Source organism: Musca autumnalis, unplaced genomic scaffold, assembly GCF_047663935.1.
Source record: "Musca autumnalis isolate F117 unplaced genomic scaffold, ASM4766393v1 scaffold_5, whole genome shotgun sequence".
NCBI lineage: Eukaryota > Metazoa > Arthropoda > Insecta > Diptera > Muscidae > Musca > Musca autumnalis.
Window position 1 is genome coordinate 177,480,751 of NW_027412088.1, and position 21,872 is coordinate 177,502,622.

The following is a 21,872-nucleotide window of genomic DNA, read 5'->3' on the forward strand; positions in this document are numbered from 1 at the left end:
GCTGAATTGAGTTTTACCTATCGGAAACTCTATTCAGCCAGGCTGAATTGAGTTTTACCTATCGAAAACTCTATTCAGCCAGGCTGAATTGAGTTTTACCTATCGAAAACTCTATTCAGCCAGGCTGAATTGAAGTTTTACCTATCGAAAACTCTATTCAGCCAGGCTGAATTGAACTTTTTCTTATCGACTTTATAGACATATTCTTGGCAAAGAGTTTTTCAGTTCTCTTCAGTCGTGCTACCAAATGTCACCATTGAACTAAAACTACCGCTACCAACGTTTCACCTCCAAACAGGAGCATGTTCTGCGAGAATATGCAAAATAGTAGAATGCCTATATGTGTGTATGTAGGGCTATGTGTATATGTGTGTAGAAGAAGTATATTAAAGCGACAACCGTTAACTGAAGTTTCATCGAAGTGTTTTTCATGCATTAGTATTGGTATTGGTGTGACCAATTGTGGCCACTTTTGGCTTGGTTGCTTAAAATTTGTGTTAGCAGTGTAGTCAATTTCTATTTCTTACCTTTTGGTCGCTGTGATTTGATTTCTTTTGTTTTGTTTTTCCAACTTCTTTTTGGGCTTTTCCATTTTGTTTCGTTGATTTTGACCACCACTTTAAGAATACAAAGAAAATTCAAATTTTCCAGTTTCTTAATGGACGGCATATGCAGCGGTTGAGTGCTTGGATACGGGTTTTGTGCAAAAAAAAAGCTTTTGCGGAGAGAGTTCTTTTTTTTTGGTGTGAAGAAAAAATATGTAAAATAATTTAGTCAATGAAATAAAATGAAATATTTAATAAAAATTTAAAAATCAAAGTGTTAAAATATCGAATATAATTGGAAAATATTGAAATAAATGTTGTTAAATTTTTTTTTTAATAATAAAATATGATTTTCAATGAAGTGAAAATGAAAATATTCAAATAAATTGTGCAATTAAAAAAAAATTCAAAATAATAGAAATACAAAAAAGTTTCCTAATTTATGGGAAATTTAAGAAATTTTGTAAATTGTAATTTTTAAAGAGTGTTTGCGAATATGCATTGCAACGGTCAATACACCCTCGGTTAGATTCATTTACATTCGTATGCATGTAAGTGTCTTCATTTGCATTTCCTACTGCAAGTTATACACTCAAAGAAATAACGCCTGCTAATGGATATATTATAAGGTTCGTCATATAATTTATTGGAAAAAAGTGATATTTTAAATATAAAATTTAATAAAAATTACGCTAATGACAAACTTTAATGTTACCAAAGATGCTCAACAAAGGATTTAAAGTTTTTTAGAAATCAGAAACTCTCAGTAGTCAGATTTAATGGACAGTAACATTTTGAAGTGATTAATTGAAACTGAATAAAAGGTATTCAATAATAGGTGTGTACGATAACTTCGCAAGTGAAAAGTACTTGCAAGCACTCAGCAAGTTCTCAGTAACCTCTCTCCACCAATTTTACTCTCTCGAAGCAAAAAAATTGCAGATTGTTATCGAACAGCAATTTGCAAAAAACTTGCAAGAAGTCAGCTGATTTGACAAACAAGAAGAAGTTGGCGGAAAAAAATTAAATTTAACAATTAAAGGTGTCTACCATTTTTTTTTATTTTCCATTTTTATACCCTCAGCCTTTAGGCTAAGGAGGGTATTTACACTGCCTCGTCGAAATAATGGTTTTAGACCCCAAGTATGTTTGTATGATATCCGTTTCAGACAATTTTGAGTCGATCTAGCAATGTCCGTCCATCGGTCTGGCTGGCTGGTGCGCACGATAACTCTCAAACGGATCAATCGATTCGGTTCAAATTTTGGGTATCGAAATATTTTGTCCAGATTTGATTTAAGTTCGAAGATGGGCCATATCGGTCCACTCCTTCAGGTACCTCCCCCACAAAAGTTCAAAAATGTTCGGAAAAATTGTCCGCACGATAACTCGTGAAGGGAGTAACCGAATTAGTCCATACTTTGCACATCGTGACATTTCTACCAGACATAGATGAGGTTCCAATATGGACCCTATTGGTCCACTCTTTCGGATACCTCCCACACAAAAATTTGCTTAAGTGCTGTTAAAGGCCTGCTCTCGAATCGCTTTGATTTTTGTTGCAGCCACTTGTATTCACTACCCCCATTACGACGATATAATTTTTTTCAGGAGCAAGTCCATACTTCCTCAGAAATCAACCATATAATACCATGTGTCGTAGTTGGAGCGCACGATAACTCTCGAACGGATCAACATATTTGGTTCAAATTTTGGGTCTTTCAATATTTTGTACAAACTTAGTTTAAGTTCGAAGATAGACCATATCGGTCCACCGCTTCCGGTACCTCCTCCACAAAGGTTCAAAATGTTTCGTCAAGATTGTGGGCATGATAACTCTAGGAGGGAGTAACCGAATTGAGTCAAACTTTGCTATTGGTAATATTACTTTCAGGCATATATCGGGTTCTAATATGGACTATATCGGTCCACTCATTTGGGTACCTCCTACACAAAATTTGAAAAAAAGTATAGTTTAACAACTTCTCTCTGATCTTATTAATTTGTGCTGCAGCAGGTTGGACTTGCGACCCCTGTTACGACGTTGTATTTTTTTTCGTGGGCAAGTCCATCTTCCTGAGATAATGACCCAAAAAGGTCCAGAAAATCCTACCGGCACCACCTAAACTGGCTAATGTGTAAAATAACCCTTTAAGAGATAAATCGATTTAGCTCAAACTTTGTAAATTGAAAAGTAAAATTGTAATATATTTAAATTCAGAAAATTAAGTACAACATTTTTAATTATATATGGTCTGTTCCAGAACTGCAATAATCTACTAATTTTTAATATTTTTTCCGATAACATAAAGAAAAAAACGTTATCGTAGTAAAAAATAGTAGCTTCTTGCAGGTTCTGGAACAGAGCAAAAGTCTGTAAGGAAAATATCCATAGACTAATAAAGAAAAAAATTATTTCCTACAGATTTGTATTAGGTCCGAATATATACTACATCGGATCACTCCTACGGGTACACCCTACCCAAAGTTTGGAAAAAATGCACTCGTCTTGGATCATTCTGAATTTCCATCCTGGAAAATTTTCCCAACAGCTAAAAAACTTACAGAAGTATTGTGTTAGCTTTTTTTCTTCGGGTACGTGGCTGAGGGTATGTATATCTCTGTCGGCTCTGCTGACTGATACTTTCTTACTTGTTTATTTTCCATTTCCTTCAGGTACCTTCCCCACAAAAGTTCAGAAATGTTCGAAAAAATTGTGCGCACGATAACTCTTGATTTGGTCCTAATATATCCACCAGATATAGATCAGGTTCAAATATGGACTATATTTGTCTACTCCTTCTGGTACCTCCCACACAAAATTTCGGATAAGTTCACTTTAAAACCTGCTCTCGAATCACTTTGATTTTTGTTGAAGCAACTTGCATTCACTGCCTCAATTACGACGGCAAAAGTTTTTTCAGGGGCAAGTCCATATTTCTTGAGAAAACAGCCCGAAAGGTGTAAAAAAAAACCCCTATGGCACCATTTGTAGTGGCTGGAGGGCACGATAACACTCAAACTGATCAACCGATTTGGTCCAAAATTTAGCCTTCGTCATATTTTGTCATAGTTTCAGTTCGAAGATAGGCAATACCGGTTCACAACTTCCGATACTTTCCCCGAATATTTAAAAAAATGCCACTTAAATGATATCCACGATATCTCTTGAACAAATTTGGTCAGAACTTTGGATCTCCTAATATTTTGTCCAAATTTAGTTAACTTCTAAATTTGTGCCTAAGTGCAGTTTAAGGTCTGTTCGAAGATCCTGTGGAAATGTATACCGATGCTGTTCGTTGTGGTCCTGTTTACAGCAATATTATGTTTCCAGTGGACAAATCCATGCTTCCTGGCATACTGGTATATGATGACCCACTGAAATTACTATTGGTGCAATATCCAACGAAAAGATATGACTCCCAAAATAAGATCCACTTCCATAATGGACCAAGTCGATCCATTCCTTTAAGTACCTCCTCTGCAACACTTTTGAACTTTAGTCCCAATCCACATTTTCCTCGGCAAGTTCAAATGTCCAAAAAATGCCACAAAATACTAAAAATACCCAAATACATTCGATCTGACCGTAGATGAATGTTTCAATTCACATAGGCTGAGGATATATCTGTATCGGCAAAGCCGACTGATACTTTTTTACTTGTTAAATAGTTATACCTTCTTCAGATGTAATTCGAATTATTTTAATTGTAATTCGAGAATTCTATTTTTAATACGTAACATTACATTTGCAATTCGAGAATTCTATTTGTAATTGGAATTATTGCACTTGTAATTCGAATTATTCCATTTGTTATTCGAATTATTCCATTTGTTATTTTTCTCTTTCGAGGCGAGCTGATTCATCAGAAGGTTTTTGTAAATGAAAAAGAATGTCAGAGAAATTGTCATCACAAACCTAGTGGATTACAAATGGAATAATTCGAATTACAAATGGAATAATTCGGATTTCAAATGGAATAATTCGATTTAAAAGTGGAATAATTCGAATTACAAATGGAATTCCCGAATTACAAATTAAATGTTACGAATTACAAGTAAAATGTTTCGAATTACATCTGAAAAAGTTGTAGAACATATGGAAAACTCAAATTCACTCATATTTAATGCAAAATATGAAAAAAACTCAAATTTTTAATTTGGCCTTGAATTCCTCTGCAACTGCTAGACCGAATGTTTTTAATATATCGGAAAGCTGATTATGATATCTGTCGAACAAATTATGAATATATCTTTATCAGTTCAAAATTTACAGAGTTTTGATCAGGAAAACCAGTAAGCAAAGGATCAAAGTCGGGCGGTGCCGGCTATATAATACCCTACACCACTGGAAATATGCAAAATATATATGGTAGCTAAATCCAAATCGGAACAGATTTCGATATAATTTTTCACATTTGTTTGTAGACCAAACTCCGTTACATAGTCCAAATTTCATGAAAATTGGACATATATAGCGTGTTTTGTGCATCAAATACCTCAAATCTACCTAATATATATATGGGAGCTATATCCAAATCTGAACCGATTTCTATATAATTTGGCACACTTATTTCTAGACTAAATACCGTCGCACATTCCAAATTTCATTGAAATCAGACATACATATGTATATAGCGTGTTTCGTGCACGAAGGTATATATGGGGGCTATATCCAAATCTGAACCGATTTTTACCAAAATAAATAGCGTTCGTCCTTTGGCCAAAAAAACTATCTTCCCCAATTTTCATGCGAATCGGACAATAAATGCGACCTGTACTTTGTTTACAAAAATACATGGACAGACGGACAGACAGACGGACATGCGTAAATCGACTCAGAAAGTGATTCCATGTATATCCCTAAAAGGAACTATGGGTCTATCTCGTTTCCTTTTGCATGTTACAAACTAATGCACAAAGACATAATACCCCTTACCACAAGGTGATGTAGGGTATAACTAGGGTAAACTATCCACCTAGCCCACTACCATACATACATGCATTAGTATGTATGTCTGTATAACATCGGAACCTCAAGATATCTTCTGCTGTCATTTGAAATCTTTAATATGTGTTCTGTAGTCCATAGAAGACCTCAAGACGTCTTCTGTGGTCAATAAACCATTTCAAGAGATTTTCTGTAGTCCATAGAAGACCTCAAGAGATTTTCTGCTGTCTATAGACGACTTCAAGAGGCCGTCTGTTGTCCATAGAAGACTCCAAGAGGTCTTCTGCTGTCTATAGAAGACTTTAAGAGGCGACAAGAATTCTTCTATAGTACGTGAAAGACTTCAAGAGGTCTTCTGTGGTCCATACGAGACCTAAAGAGGTCTTCTGCGGTCCATACTAGAACTCAAGATGACTTTTTTGCCTAAAAGGACTTCAGGAGACCTTCATCTGCCTATATAAGACAACAAGAGATTTCTGTCTATAGAAGATTTCAGGAGGTTTTCTGTACTCCATAGAAGACTTCAAGGGGTCTTCTGCACACGATAGAAGACTTCAAGAAATTTTATGTTGTCTATAGAAGAGGACAAAAACTCTTCTGTACTAGATGGAAGACTTCAATAGTTCCTCTGTGGACCATAGAACACCTAAAAAAGGTCTTCTATGATCCACACTGGCAAGAGACATTTTTGTCTAAAATGTCTTTAGAAGGCCTTCTTCTGTCACAAAATACCTAAAGAGGACTTCTGTTTTATTTAGAATATTTCAAGAAGTCTTCTGTAGTTCTGTTGTCTATAGAAGACGTAAAGTAGTTTTCTGTAGTACATGGGTGACTTCATGAGGACTTTCTGTGGTCCATATAAAACCTAAAGAGGTCTTCTGTAGTACGTGGAAGACTTTAAGAAGTCTTATGTGGTTCCGAGAAGGCCTAAAGGGGTCTTCTGTGGTCCATACAAGAACACAAGAGGCCCTTTTTGCCTAAAAGACTTCAGGAGGCCTTCTTCTGCCTACAGAAGACTTTAAGAGATATTCTACTTTATTTAAAAGAAGACAAGAAGTCTTATGTAGTCCAAAGAAGACCTGAGGAGGTCTTCTGTAGTCCATACAAGACCTCTAAAGAGGTCTTTTTCAAGGGGTCTTCTGTAGTCCATAGAAGTTTTCAAAAGATTTTCTATTGTGTATAGAAGACGTCTTTTGTTGTCCATAGAAGACCTCAAGAGGCCCTTTTTACCTAAAAAGACCTCAAGAGATCCTCTGCTGTCTACAGAAGACTTCAATAGATCTTCTGCTGTCTGTAGAAGACTTCAAGAGGTCTTCTGCAGCCCATAGAAGAAGTAAAGAAGTCCTCTGTAGTACGTGGGAGACTTCAAGAGGTCTTCTGTGGTCCATACTAGAACTCAAAAGGCATTTTTTTGCCAAAAAAGACTTCAGGAGGCCTTCTTATGCCTACATAAGACCTCAAGAGGTCTTCAGCTGTCTACAGAAGACTTCAAGAGTTCTTCTGCAGTCCATAGAAGACGTTACGAAGACCTCTGTAGTACATGGAAGACATCAAGAGGACTTCTGTGGTCCGATCTGCCTACAGAAGAAGAAGTCTTTTCTAGTATATGGAAGACTTCAGGAGGTCTTCTGTGGTCCATAGACGATCTAAAGAGGCCTTTTAGCTTAAAACGACTTCAGGATGCCTGTAGTACATGGAAGACTTCAAGACGTCTTTTGTTGTCCATAGAAGACCTCAAGAGACCTCTGCTGTCTACAGAAGACTTCAATAGATCTTCTGCTGTCTATAGAACACTTCAAGAGGTCTTGTGCACCCCATAGAAGACGTAAAGAAGTCCTCTGTAGTACATGGAAGACCTAAAGAGGTCTTATGTGGTCCATAATAGACCTGAAGAGGCCTTTTCGCCTTCAAAGTCTACTGGAGGACTTATTCTACCTACCGAAGACCTAAGGAGAACTTCTGCTTTATTTTGAAGATTTCAAGAGGTCGTCTGTAGTCCATAGAAGAACTGAAGAGATTTTCTGTTGTCAATAGAAGACTTAAAGAGATCCTTCGTAGTCCTTAGAAGATTTACAGAGGTCTTTTGTTGTTCATAGTACCCTCAAGAGGCATTCGTTTGCGTAAAGAAGACTTCACGAAGCGTTCATCTTCTTACAGAAGACCTAAAAAGATCTTCTGCTGTCTATAGAAGATTTCAAGATGTCTTCCGTAGTCTATAGAAGACCTCAAGAGATTTTCTGTTATCTATTGAAGTCTTTAAAAGGTCTTCTGTAGTCCATAGTAGATCTTAGGGGGTCTCCTTTTGTCTATAGAAGACTTAAAGCTTTCTTATTTTGCCAACACAAGATTATAGAGAACCTTGTTCTGCCTACAGAAGACCCCATGACATTTTATTTTGTCTATAGAAGACCTCAAGAGATTTTGTGTAGTCCACTGGATACTTGAGGAGATCTTCTGCAGTCCATAGAAGACCGTAAATTGTTCTTCTGTGGTCAATAGTACAGCTCAAGAGGTCATCTGTTGTCTATAGACGACTCCAAATTGTCTTCTGTAGTCCGTAGAAGACCTGAAGAGATCTTAGAAGCCTGCAAGAGGTCTTTTGTAGTCCACAGAAGACCTCAAGTGATCCTCTGTGGTCCATAGATGATTCCGAAATATTTTCTGTGGTCTATAGTGGACAACTACGAATTCCTTGGGAAATTTCCTAAAAGTGCCCTCCAAGCATGGATTGGGCCACGAAAATGAAAATATGTAGCTGTTAATAGAACGGACTACCTTTAAAATTTAAAAACGGTCCTAGGACATCTAGGTATGTATCGGAAAGATGTTGTCCTACCTTCATGTAGCACCTTAGAAACAAATTTTATGATGTGCAAAATTTCGGACAAATCGGATACTCAATTCTTGCTTATGAGTCAATTTAACTCGTGCCGACATGGTTTTTAGAGAGATTTCCAAAAATTTCCCAGGTGTAAGCAATTTTTATTTAAAGTTAGTTAAGGCACACCGTACATGATTGTTTTATAAGGAGGCGATACAGTCAGTACATTGTCTGAATTTAAAATTCTATATCTCAAAAATAGTAAAACCCACGAAATTATCATAAAGGTCAATCTTGTAGAGAAGCTGAGGGTATGAGTCCTGGAATTTGCAAAATTTAGTATGGTATGCCCACCCGACCTCCGCACTGAATACCCGGGCTCCATTACCAGGCCAGTCAGTCAACACAGGTGGTAAAAAATATCCATCTGCATACTGAAAGCTACATTTCTTGAGTTTTTTTTTCGTCGGGTAAAACTTCTCTCGTCGGACTCGGCGATAAAAAGTTGTTTGTGACTTGTAGTACATTCATTGATATGAAAGAAGTCTCTTCTTCTGGGATATTTGTGGTAGCATATAGATGTACTTTAATAAAACCATTAAGGATCCTATCTCGATATTACTATTCAAACCATTTCGATTCCTGGGAACGTACATAATTGTTATTACTTCACTACCTCAATATGCTACGACGACTCAGTGTGTCGTCATGAAGCAGCAAATGGTTAATGTTACTTGCAAGTGGTTGTTGGTTATATGCAAATTAACTTTGAGTGATGAATTACGTAGACGCGACACTTGCCAAGGATTTTACTATAGCCTTATGTTTTCTGCTGGCACTTGCTCTCTCCCCTTCCCGCTCCCTTTTATTTTATTTTACTTTAGACTCTGAAAAAGAAAATAGAAACAATTCCTGAAACTTCAACAGTCTAACAAAATTAGTAGAAAAAAAAAACAAAAACATTTCGAAAAAAAACTAGGCTAAACTATCCTGCTGGCCCACTACCATACATACATGCATTAGTATGTATGTTTGTAAAACATCAGTTGCCTTAACTGAACCACACACTTTCCTTCCAAACACCTTAAATGCAAAATGCTGTGGTGTTGTGCTGTGTTAAAATCGAAGTTCTCTGTGTCAGCGACTTTGTGTTGGTGTTGCTGCAAGAAATCAACTTCATGGTAGCAGAATTTATGACCATTTGTTGGTTGTTGGCTTGGTTGGTTAAAAACTTCTTGTGGCTTTTCCCATACATTCACTTCCTTCGTTATGCTTTTCTTCATTGTTTCTCAGCCCTTAACCATCTGCTCCTAACATTTCTATAGTTTTATTGACCCTTTTGTCTTGTTGCTGCTGCTACTGTCGCTGTTGTTCTTTTCTTTTTTGCAATTGCAGACACTGTCCTTTCTTTTTTTGTTCGCGAATTTTTAAGGCAAAAGCCAAGGAAATCCAATCACCTTAGCCACCAGACAACTAGAAAGTGCAGTTGAGTGTGTATGTGTTAGTTTAGTTATATGGGTGTTAGTTTCTCCTTGGCATGGCGTCAATGGCATTTCACTTGATTGTCTAGCAGTGGTTAGTTATTCGTGTTTTGTTATTGTTTTTTTTTTTGCAGAACATTTTTAAATGCTACGAAGGAGATGCAGTTAAAGTCGTCTAATAAAATTTAAATGACAAAAATTTAATGACAACTGTGGGGAGAAATGCTAATATTGGCATTTTTGAAGAGATAATTGGGTATAATTTTAGAGACGTTGGAAGGAGTTATTTTAATGACGAGCCTAAAAGTATGCTACAATGGTTTTGGTTAAAATGTTTTATAATGGAATGTTCTAATTTTACCACAATTTGTTAGTTTGTTAATTGAAAGTCCACAATAATTAATATTTAAGATTAATAAAAAATATCCTTTAATTTAACGTTCTTTTTTTAATTGACAACATAAATGTAGGTCTTTAAACTTTTATAGTCCGTGGCTATTTAAAGTTATATTTTTGCCTAAAACTTTGCAACACGCTCTTTATTAAAAAACAACACACGCATGCAATTCAATAAATCACAGGATTTAGAACTAAATTAAAATGTAAATTGTTTACATGGAAGAAATTAAGTTTTCACGAACAGAAAACATGTGTAGAAGCATGTGAACGTCTAATTTATGGTGCCTTAAATATTCTCGCTAGACTTAAATTCTATATGTATACACTCGCTGTCTACATCAATATCGTTTTAATCCGTAGATTATTTCCAAGTTGGGCCGGTGAGTTGACCTGACCCTGGTGAACTGGAAAATTATTTGCAAAGGAACAAATATTTGATATGACAATAAGAAATAAAGTTAACCAAGGAATGCCACAAGGGGGGGGGGGGGTGCCTTACGACCTCTTTTGTGCTTTAAACTATAAAAACAGTATTATGAACCTTAACCGAATACGGGATTTGAACTAGTATGTTATGGAACCAATTTTATAATACTTTTGAGGGAAGGAATCTAAATTTGCTTTGCGAATGCATCGAAACGGCTCTAAAAAGCTTTTAACCGGGCCAAACCAAGAGGTCCAAACAACAACCAGAAGAAGAAATACTAGGAGAAGAACAGTTGAACATATCCAGCAACCAGTTTCACCATCTAATACCACGTGGGAGTAATTCTAGATCAAGGACATGGCTAACAAAGCCATGCCATGGTCAATCTGTAGAAGGCCTATGAACTCAAAATGGGGCTTCAATCCTAGGATGAGACACTGGATATACAGCTGCATAATTATACCGATCCGAAAAATCCAAAGAACGTCTTGCATACGGATAAGTGTGGCGATGAGAACTACATAGACCAGGGCATTAGAAACAATTTCGTTCGTTCGTCCTATAGAAATGCAGGCAAGGTATGAAGTGGCCATAACAGCTGTAAGACTTAAAGCAATGGACGAGAAATTCACCATGTAACAGACACATTGGCTTCGTTCACGTTAAATCTCCTTCCAAACATGCCTACTCGTGACGATAGTGCCCATATTCATGATTCACTGATGTCATCATTGACATCACATACCATTTTCATCAGGCTCGCATTCTCCTTTCGTTTAGTGGACTCTTAATATCTTCATCAGAAGGACCAAAACTGTCCATTTCTTAGCCCACCAACCTTATTTTTAAGAAAAATATAAAGATGGAGATAAATCTGAGTGAACCGAAGTGCTTGTTGCACGGTGGCGCCCTTCTTGACAGGGGATTTCATCAACAAATGAACTTTTGAGGTCATCTAGTGAGTACAGAAGACCTCGTAAAGTCTTAAGATCTTCCAAGGACACAAAATGAACCCCTGAGGTCCTTCAAGTAGTAGTAGTAGTAGTGACTTCTGGCTTAACTTTACTTTACCCTTAAGGCTCGGATAACGCTGAAATTTTTGTTATAGATAGATCTTGTCTTCCTGATTACGGCAACATATATTTTTCGGCTGGGACGTACCCGGTTATCCGGTTATTTGATCCGTAAATTTGAATTAAAAACCCACCGTATAACCAGTTATTTTGAACAGATATACTTGACATGGGTATCATATGAAAGCTTATGAAAATGCCTATCGAATGGTATACGGGTTTATACCCTTCATTTAACCGGTTCGACAGATATATCCAAAAAACCGGTTATTTTATAAAAAAAATTAAAAACATTAAAAATAACCGATTATGAAGTACATCACATAGTTTGTAGCCTGCACTGTAACCTTTCCAACTCGATACTATTCGCAGCGGTACCATATATGGAGCCTGAGATATTGGTCTTCAACTATTTACATTATTCTTTCTATAAAAATCTAAATTTTTACAATAGAATGTCATGTTAATGTAATGGAATAAAATTAATTTAGTAAAACTTTGGATCGCGTAGCCGGTTTTTGGACATACCCCAGGGGTGGAAATCTTAAGCCCCGGCCGAAGGCCGGCAGTCAAGAAAAACTTTAAAATATAGGAAAAACTTGGATGTAGGAAAACTTTGGATCGCGTAGCCGGTTTTTGGACATACCCCAGGGGTGAAAATCTTAAGGCCCGGCCGAAGGCCGGCAGTCTAGAAAAACTTTAAAATATAGGAAAAACTTGGATGTAGGAAAATTTTGGATCGCGTAGCTGGTTTTTGGACATACCCCAGAGGTGAAAATCCTAAGCCCCGGCCGAAGGCCGTCAGTCTTGAAAAACTTTAAAATATAGGAAAAACTTGGATGTAGGAAAACTTTGGATTGCGTAGCCGGTTTTTGGACATACCCCAGGGATGAAAATCTTAAGCCCCGGCCGAAGGCCGGCAGTCTAGAAAAACTTTAAAATACAGGAAAAACTTGGTTATTTTTAACGATTTAACATTTTTATAAAATAAAAAATTAAAACGGTTTTTTGGATATATCTGTCGAACTGGTTACATGACGGGTATAAACCCGTACACCATTCGATAGGCATTTTCATAAGCTTTCATATGATACCCATATCAAGTAAATCGGTTCAAAATAACCGGTTCTGCGGGTGGGTTTTTTATTCAAACTTACGGATCAAATAACCGGATAACCGGGTACGTCCCAGCCGAAAAATATATATTGCCGTAATCAGGAAGACAAGATCTATCGAAAAATTTTTTTTCAAAAAAATCCGAGGTTTCAGGGTAAAGTAAAGTTGTTCCTGACTTCTTTATTGGTAAATATATTCATCGTGCTTACATTTCAGTTATTCAAATCAAGGTATATACATACACACGGTGCTCTTGAAACAATTTTAAATGGAAGGTGCTTACACCTCGGAAGTTTTTGCGGATTCTGAAACTACAATATTTATAGATGAGAAAAATCAAAAAACAAAAAAAATCGCCGGAGCGCTTTTTAAATAAATCGCGATTTAAGTTGAAATTTTAAGGGGTTGTTTGGGTTTTCACGATTTTGCTTAGAAACCGCAAGTCCTATCAAAATGTGACTAACGAAAATGTTGTAGCTATGAAAATTCTCTACAGGATTGATCTGTATGGTATTCTCGTCGGTTTTACCGTTTTTGAGATATAGAAGTTGAAAATGGTACAATTCAAATTCAATTCAGTTCTGTATCGCCCCCTTATAAAACAATGTCATGACTGCAAATTTCCAAATTAAACTTATATATCTAAAAAAATATTACAACTTAGGATAAGTTACTTATGCCAGTCTTGTTGAGAATTTTCACAGCTATAAGATTTTCTCAGGTCCCATGCCGATAAGACTTACCGTATTCAAGCAAAATCGCGAAACCATAACAAAAACATCTAAAAATGTAAACTGAGCTTCTTTATCTCAAAAATGGTACAGGCTGGGAACAAATGTTATACTTCCATTCTCTAGAGAATTTTCACAGCTACAACATTTTCTTTAGCTCCATTCCGATTGGACTTGCGGTTTCCACGCAAAATCGAGAAAACCTAAAAAACACCTAAAAATGTGAATTTTGACCGCGATTTATTTAATAATCCCTACAGCGATTTTTTCTTGTTTTTGGATTTTTCTCATCTATGAACACTGCTGTTTCAGAATTTACAAAAACTTTCCCTGTGTAAGCGGTTTTCATCAAAAGTTAGTTAAGGCGCACCCTTCATGACATTGTTTTATAAGGGGGCGATACAGTCTGTGCATTGTCCCAATTTGAACTTCTATATCTCAAAAATGGTAAGAACTACGAAGATACCGTAAAGGTCGATCTTGTAGGGAATTTTTATAGCTACAACATTTTCTTTAGTCCGATTTTGATAGGACTTGCGGTTTCTAAGCAAAATCGTGAAAACCTAAACAATCCCTAAAAATGTCAACTTAAATCGCGATTTATTTTAAAAGCGCTCCGGCGATTTTTTTTGTTTTTTGATTTTTTTCATCTATGAACATTGTAGTTTCAGAATCCGCAAAAACTTCCAAGGTGTAAGCACCTTCCATTTAAAATTGTTTCAAGAGCACCGTGTACATATTTCAATTAAAGAAGAATTAGAAAATTTACGACAATGTTAAAGTACGTCTGTCGTACATTGCAAAAAATACATATCATTAATTAAATTCATTCATTAATAGTTGCCGGTATTTATGACTCAATTTCAGGTAGTTTACTAATTTATTCCAATCTCCTTCTTCTTGGCCGTCAAGTATCATAATAATCTCTCCATCGTCCAGTTCAGGCATTTGGAATATCATCTGTCTAAATTCTCTCAGTATTGGACATATTCCTAGAAAATGTTGAAATGTTTCCACTTGGTTAAGGTTACCGAGTTGGCATTCCCTGTTTGAGGATTCAAACTTGTTGTATCCTAAGGGGATCATTCCGCTGCGGGCTTTGAAAATCCATGAAATTTTATCATTTGAGTATGATTCATTTAAGTATAGATATGACCTGTCTGGATTCAGATCTTTATAAATTCGCAGGCTCTGACTATTGTCTTTATTTAATAATCGTTGATTACGTAATCGCATTTTCATATTTTGTATTATATTCATACAAAAAACGTTCCAATTGCCCAAGGACATTAGTTTGAGGAATTTGTTGGTTGAGAGTTTCAGATATTACGACTAATTCTTTTGTCCAGAAAACCTTTTTCGCCATTACAAGTTCTGATTATTGTTTGGGGAGCCTTTTATCCGGGTATTGAAACATAATTCTTCCAAGATAGTTCAAATGTGATCCCAGAGAATATAGGTGAGTATCTTCGACACCGGTTTCCAGCATTACTATGTAATTTGGGGTAAAGCTAGGCACTTTGAAAAGTCGCTTCATAAAATATATTTGGAGTGTATTAATTTCTTCAAAGTAAGAAAATCCCCAAACTTCTGCAGCATATGTCTGTATTGATCTGCAGACCGCCAGAAAAAGTTTCCATTTGGAATTCATACTGATATCTTCTCTTCCAATAAACTGACTTCATGTGCCATTAATAGCATTTTTTGCTTCGTTGCATCTTTGTTTAACGTGTTTGTTGAATTTCATTTTTGGTGTAAAAGTAACTCCTAAGTATTTAAATTCATTGGCAATTTTTATTTCCATACCCTTATAGGTCCATTTTTCATGCTTGCTCACTTTCCCACCGTTTCTGAAAACCATTATTTCAGACTTGGAAAGGTTTACTACCAAGCTCCAAAGATTGCAATATTCTTCCAACTTATTGATCATTTTCTGCAGATTTTGGATGTTGTCAGCTAGAAAAACAATATCATCAGCATAGAGAAGAAGCCTGATGTTAATATTATCCACGTAGAGGCCACCCTCAACGAATTCATGTAGATCATTAACATATAATGCGAATAACAAGGGTGAAAGAAGGCACCCTTGTTTGACACCATTGGTTGTTTTAAAATATTCAGATAGTTCATTTCCATTCCAGACCGCTGACTGAGTATCCTTGTAGATTTCTTCTATTATTCTTATCATTTTATGTGATACTCCAATTTCATATAATTTATAAAAGAGGGCTTGTCTCGAAATATTGTCGAAGGCTGCATTAAAATCTATAAAGAATGCATACACCTTTTTCTTATCTGCAAGTTTAAGCTGTACTATCGACGCAAGGTTATATATATATATTGTCAATCGTAGAGTATTTCTTGCGAAAACCGGCTTGATATTCCATTAGAATATCATGTTGTTCTACCCACGTGTATAATCTTTCATTTATCAGCCCCATAAATAACTTCGCTGCGCAATTCATGAATGATATGCCCCTATAATTTGCCGGTTCATTTAAGTCACCTTTTTTGTGTATTGGGAAAATAATAGTTTTTGTGAATATGGGATCTATTTTTCCACTTGAGTATATGCCATTATACACATTTAGAAGCTGGTTGTGGAATTCATCTGTGCCATTTAAATAGAACTCGTATGGTATCCTGACCTCGCCAGGAGCTTTATTACTTTTAACATTAGCCATTATGTTCCTTAAATCACACATAGTAAAAGGTCGATCTAAGTCGTAATCTTCTTTATAAGGATGAGCATAATAAATAAGAGTGCTTTCTTCTGATGTATTGAGTAAATTCTCATAATAACGTCTAAATGCTTCTGGAGAGATTTCCGATCCTATGAGGTTACTTTCATTTCGTATTCTTTGGCAATTTTCCACCATTCTCTGGAGCTCCTAATGCCACTGAGATCACTCGCCATCTTTTTGTAATATTCCAATTTTCTTGTAGATTTCATAAAGATTTGTATTCTTTTTGAGCAGTTAAATAACGCCTTTTATATTCATTATTTTGGGTTCTCCTATAAAGGTTTAGCAGATTGAAACATTCTGTTCTTGCTTTGTTGCAGTCAGCATTATACCATTTGTGTTTCGGCTCGAACGATTGAGTTTGTGTGTATGTTTTTGAAGACGATTTCTTTATTATTTCACATAAATTGCTAAGACAAATTTGATCTCCTACTATGTTACGTAGATTTGTATTTATCATTTGCTGATATCTGTTATTGTTCTCCTCTTTCCACAGTAGCTTTGGTAATAATACAATTCTTTTCTCAGATCTTGCATTAGTCTTAATATTTATCTTCAGCACAATGGGTAAATGATCTGACCATACTTTATTTTCCACTTTGAACTCCTCAACAATTCCTAAGATATCCTTTGAAACAGCGCATACGTCATTTAGTGACTCTCCTAAAGTTGTTATACATGTAATGTTGCCTTCCCTATCGCCCTTTGTTATTCCATTGAGTACAAGCATGTTAAAATCATCACATAGTTGCAGGAAATTAATGCCTTTTTGATTTACAACTTTATCTTTCGATCTTCGTTGGTCATAACCTGAATAGAAAGACGGCAGGATATCTTTTTATGTATTTTGTGGATTAGAGAAAAACTCCTAAAATCTTCTATAGACAACACAAGATCTCTTGAAGTTTTCCGCAGGCAGTAGAAAATCGTCAACAGAAGAACTCTTGAGGTCTACCACAGACCACTGAAGACCCCTTACGGACTTCTAGGGACTACAAAAGACCTCCTAAAGTCTTGAGATAATTTATAGACAATAGAATTTCTCTTGAATTCCCCTATGAACTACGGAAGATCTCTTGAGTCTTCTGTAGACAACATAAGGTATGGTGGGGTCTTCTATGAACCACAGAGGGGCCGTTATAAACTTTTATATACAACAGAAGATCTCTTGAGGTCTACTATGAACCAGAGAAGACCTCTTGAAGTCTTCTATAGACAACAGGAAACACATTGCGTCATCCTATGCACTATAGAAGATCTCTGGGGTATTTTATGGACTACGAAAGTCATCTTGGGTGCCACCGTCCTGCAATGGTATGCACACCCGCCTTGCACGCTAAAGGTCTGCGGTTCGATTCAAATTCACATCAAATTTTCAACGGTGGAAAAATACCCCTCAGTAATGTTGGCGACATTTCCTGAGTATTTAAGCCATGAAAAACTTCTCTACATGTGGTGTCTTAAGACACGCCGTTCGGACTCGGCAATAAAAAGTAGGTCCCATATCATTGAGCCAATATGAATCGGGGTGCACTCATTGATATGAGAGAAGTCGCCCTCGTCCCTTCAGGGATGTTTGTGGAACAATTATAAATTCATCTTGATGTCTAATGTGGACTACAGAAACCATCATGGGGTCTTCTATAGACAAAAGAAGATCTCTTGAGGTCTACAATGGACAACAGAAGACTGCTTGAAGTTTTCAGAAGTTCTCTTAAAGACTCAGAAGTTCTCTTAAATCTTCTATGGACTACAGAAGACCTCTTAAAGACTTCAATAGATAACACAATATTTCTGGAGTATTCTGATATAGATAGTAAAATATCTCTTGAGGTCTACTATGAACCAGAGAAGACATCTTGAAGTCTTCTATAGACAAGAGAAGACCTCTTGTGTTCTACTATGTACCTCAGAAAACCTCGTGGTACCTTCTTTAGACAAACGAAAATTTTTTGGGGTCTTCTATTAATCATAGAAGAACTTTGATGTCCTTTATAGACAATAGAAGATCTATTGGGTTCTTATATAGGAACGCAGAAGATCTTTTGCTTTCTTCTATGGACTACAGAAAACCTCTTGACTTCTTCTATAGACAACACAAGATCTATAGTAGGCAGAAGGAAACTGTAATCTTCTATGGAGTCTAGAAGATCTTTTGAGATCTTGTATAGATTACAGAGGATATGTTGAAATCTTCTATGAAGTACAGAAGACCTTTAGAACTACGGAAGATATCTTGAGGTCTTATATAGACAACAGAAAATCTCCTGAGGTTTTCTGTGGACTACACACGATCTCTTGGGGGTTCTGTATCAGAAGAAGTCTTCATGAAATTTTATATAGGTTAAAAACTTTGGATTTAGGAACTTCAGTCCTTGACATTTAAGCTCAGCACCAATGTAAGAGTCCTCCTGGCTGAGCTGAAGTCTTAAGCACTTTTAAAAATGTCAGCAGGTAACTGTTGCTGCGTCATGCTATCAATTACTATGCTTAGAGAAGGTCTGTCGAATTGTCCCCTCCTTGATTGAACATATTTGACACGGAAGATTGATTTCCGCAAGTCGTGACACTAGATTGTCAGAAGTAGTTGCCGAGTCGTATCGAGGATTCTATATTACCTCAGCTATGATTAAATATGTGCCAAATATTGATTTTGGATCCTAAATAGGTTTCGACGAAATCCGTTTCAGACCTTTTGGAGTCGATTTAGCGCTGCTAGTGTATCCGGCTGGCTGGTGCATACGAAAAGTCTCGAACGGATTAGTTGATTTGGTACAAACGTTGGATCTGAATATAGGTTCACTACATCCTTACCTACAAAAGTACAAAATTAATGCGGACGGTAACTCTGGAAGGGAGAAACCGATTTGGTTTAAACTTTGCACATTGTAATATTTCTTTGAGGCATAGATCAGTTTCGAATAAAGGCCATATTCGAACCTGATCCACGCCTCGATCGATCCATTCCCTAAAAATTCCCTAAAAATTGTTCTCAAAAGTGCAGTTCAAGTACGTCTCGCATCGTTTTGAAACAAAAAAAAACTGGAGCCAGCTGTCCTCGCGGCTTTTATTACGTCGGTACAATGTTTTTTCGTGGCAGGTCCATACTTTTTGAGATAATGGCCCAAAAGCTCTAATAATAATGCCAGCACCAACCATAGGAACGATAAGTGATGAATTGAGCATCCGATTTGACAGAAAATTTGAAACGTACATTTTCAAGTTTCAAAAATGACAACTCCACCCGGTAACTTCCTCACGTAAGTTGAGGAAGGATCATTTTGAAAATTCACTCAAGCTGATCGTTGTTGTCCTTCCTACATAATGGCCTGGAAGCTTTAAACTACCCTAAGGTGATGAACTAAAATGGCTGGTGGCAAGGATACCTATCGAAAGGAGTGACACCCAAATTAAAATCGAGTTCCAAGGTGGCCTCGACCCATTCCTTCAGGTATATCCTCCATATAAGTTCAACAGTTTTGCGTTTTAATCCTATTTAAAGCCACTTCTCGGATCGTGTGGAAATTTAGATAGCGATTAACAGTATAATTTGTGTCAAGGAGAAGCCACAACGTCCCGAAATATGGGGCCCAAAATGTCACAATATTTGTATTAATATTTTCATTTTTATTTATTTGAAAATTTTGCCAATTAGGGCGAAGATCATTTTATAGCCTCAGCATTTATGCTAACGAGGGTATATACACTTTCATACGTGCATCGAAATAATGGTTTTAGACAACAAGTATGTTTGGATGAAATCCGTTTCAGACAATTTGGAGTTGATTTAGTCATGTCCGTCCGTCTGTTTGGCTGGCTGGTGCGCACGATAACTCTCGAACGGATGAACCGATTCGGTTCAAATTTTGGCTTTCGTAATATTTTGCCCAAACTTAGTTTAAGTTCGAAGATGGGCTATATCGGTCCACTCCTTTCGGTACCTCCCCTACAAAAGTTCGAAAATGTTCGGAAAATTTGTGTGCACAATAACTCTTGAAGGGAGCAACCGATTTGGCCCACACTTTGTACATCGTGAAAGTTCTACCAGACTTAGATGAAGTTTAAATATGGACTCATTCGGTCCACTCCTTCGGGTACATCCCACACAAAATTTCGGAAAAGTTCAGTTTAGGACCTGCTCTCGAATCGCAACTTATATTCGCTGTCCCCCATACGACAGTAAAAGTTTCATAAGGGGCAAGTCCATACTTCCTGAGAAAATAGCCTGAAAGGTGCAAAAAAACCCTATGACACCGTGTGTAGTGGTTGGAGCGCAAGATAAATCTCGAACTGATCTGCCGAATCGGTCCAAAATTTGACCTTCGTAATATTTTGTCCAAACATAGTTTAAGTTCGAAGATAAACTATGTCGGTCCACTCCTTCAGGTACCTCCCTCACAAAAATTCAAAAATCTTCGGAAAAATATGCGCACGGTAACTCTTGAAGGGCGTGACTGATATAATCCATACTCTGTACATCCTAATATATCTACCAGATATATATCAGCTTCGAATATGGACTATATTTGTGCACTCCTTTGGGTACCTCCCACACAAAATTCGGATAAGTTCACTTAAGACCTGCTCTCGAATCACTTTGATTTTTGTTGAAGCGATTTGCATTCGCTAACTCCATTATGACGGTAAAAGTTTTTTCAGGAGCAGGTCCATATTTCTTGGGAAAACAACCCGAAATGTGTAAAAAGCCCTATGTCACCATATGTGGCTCTCGAACTGTTCTACCGATTTGGTGCAACATTTGGACTTCGTCATATTTTATCCAAACTTAGTTTCATGGGACAATACCGGTCCCCAACTTCCGGTACTTCTCCCCAATATTTAAAAAATGTCACTAAAATGTTAGGACAATATCACTTGAATGGTGCAACCAATTTGGTCCAAACTTTGGATCTCCTAATATTTTGTCAACATTTAGTTTAACTTCTAAAATGGCCCATATCGGTCCTCCCTAAGGGTACCTCCCCCACAAAAGTTCAACATTTGTGTTAATTCCTAATCCACATATTTGTCGGCAAGTTCAAATGTTGAAAAAGGGCCACACAATTCTGAAGAGACGCTAAATACATTCTATCTGTCCTTAGATGAAAGTTTCAATTCACATTGGCTGAGGGTATACCTCTGTCGGCAAAGCCGACTGACACTATTTTACTTGTTTCTCTGTTTTTTATACCCTCAGCCTTTAGGCTAAAGAGGGTATTTACACTTTGATACGACCAAATATGTGCCTCATCGAAATAATGGTTTTAGACCCCAAGTATGTTTGTACGATATCCGTTTCAGACAATTTTGAGTTGATCTAGCAATGTCCGTCCGTCTGTCTGTCCGTCTGTCTGGCTGGTGCGCACGATAACTCTCGAACGGTTCAATCGATTCGGTTCAAATTTTGGGTATCGAAATATTTTGTCCAGATTTGATTTAAGTTCGAAGATGGGCCATATAGGTCCACTTCTTCAGGTACCTCCCCCACAAATGTTCAAAAATTGACGCAAATCTTGTGCGCACGATAACTCTCGAAGGGAGTAACCGACTTGGTCCATACTTTGCACATAGTGAAATTTCTACC

At 36.8% G+C, this 21,872-nt stretch overlaps 2 protein-coding genes across 4 annotated transcripts in view; one reads left to right on the forward strand and one right to left on the reverse strand.

The window, feature by feature from the left end:
* Positions 1–591, reverse strand: part of LOC141386847 (uncharacterized) — a 137,795-nt gene extending 137,204 nt beyond the window's left edge. The window contains exon 1 of the mRNA XM_073955753.1: positions 528–591. The gene's annotated coding sequence lies outside the window, so the exon portion shown is untranslated. The remainder of the gene's footprint in view (positions 1–527) is intronic.
* A 58-nt stretch (positions 592–649) lies between these two features.
* The window catches only part of stum (mechanosensory transduction mediator stumble), a 211,910-nt gene continuing 190,687 nt past the window's right edge, over positions 650–21,872 (forward strand). Inside the window, exon 1 of one of the 3 annotated variants that reach the window (XM_073989280.1) lies at positions 650–1,174. The gene's annotated coding sequence lies outside the window, so the exon portion shown is untranslated. The remainder of the gene's footprint in view (positions 1,175–21,872) is intronic. The other 2 variants (XM_073989281.1, XM_073989282.1) reach the window with 2 other exon arrangements.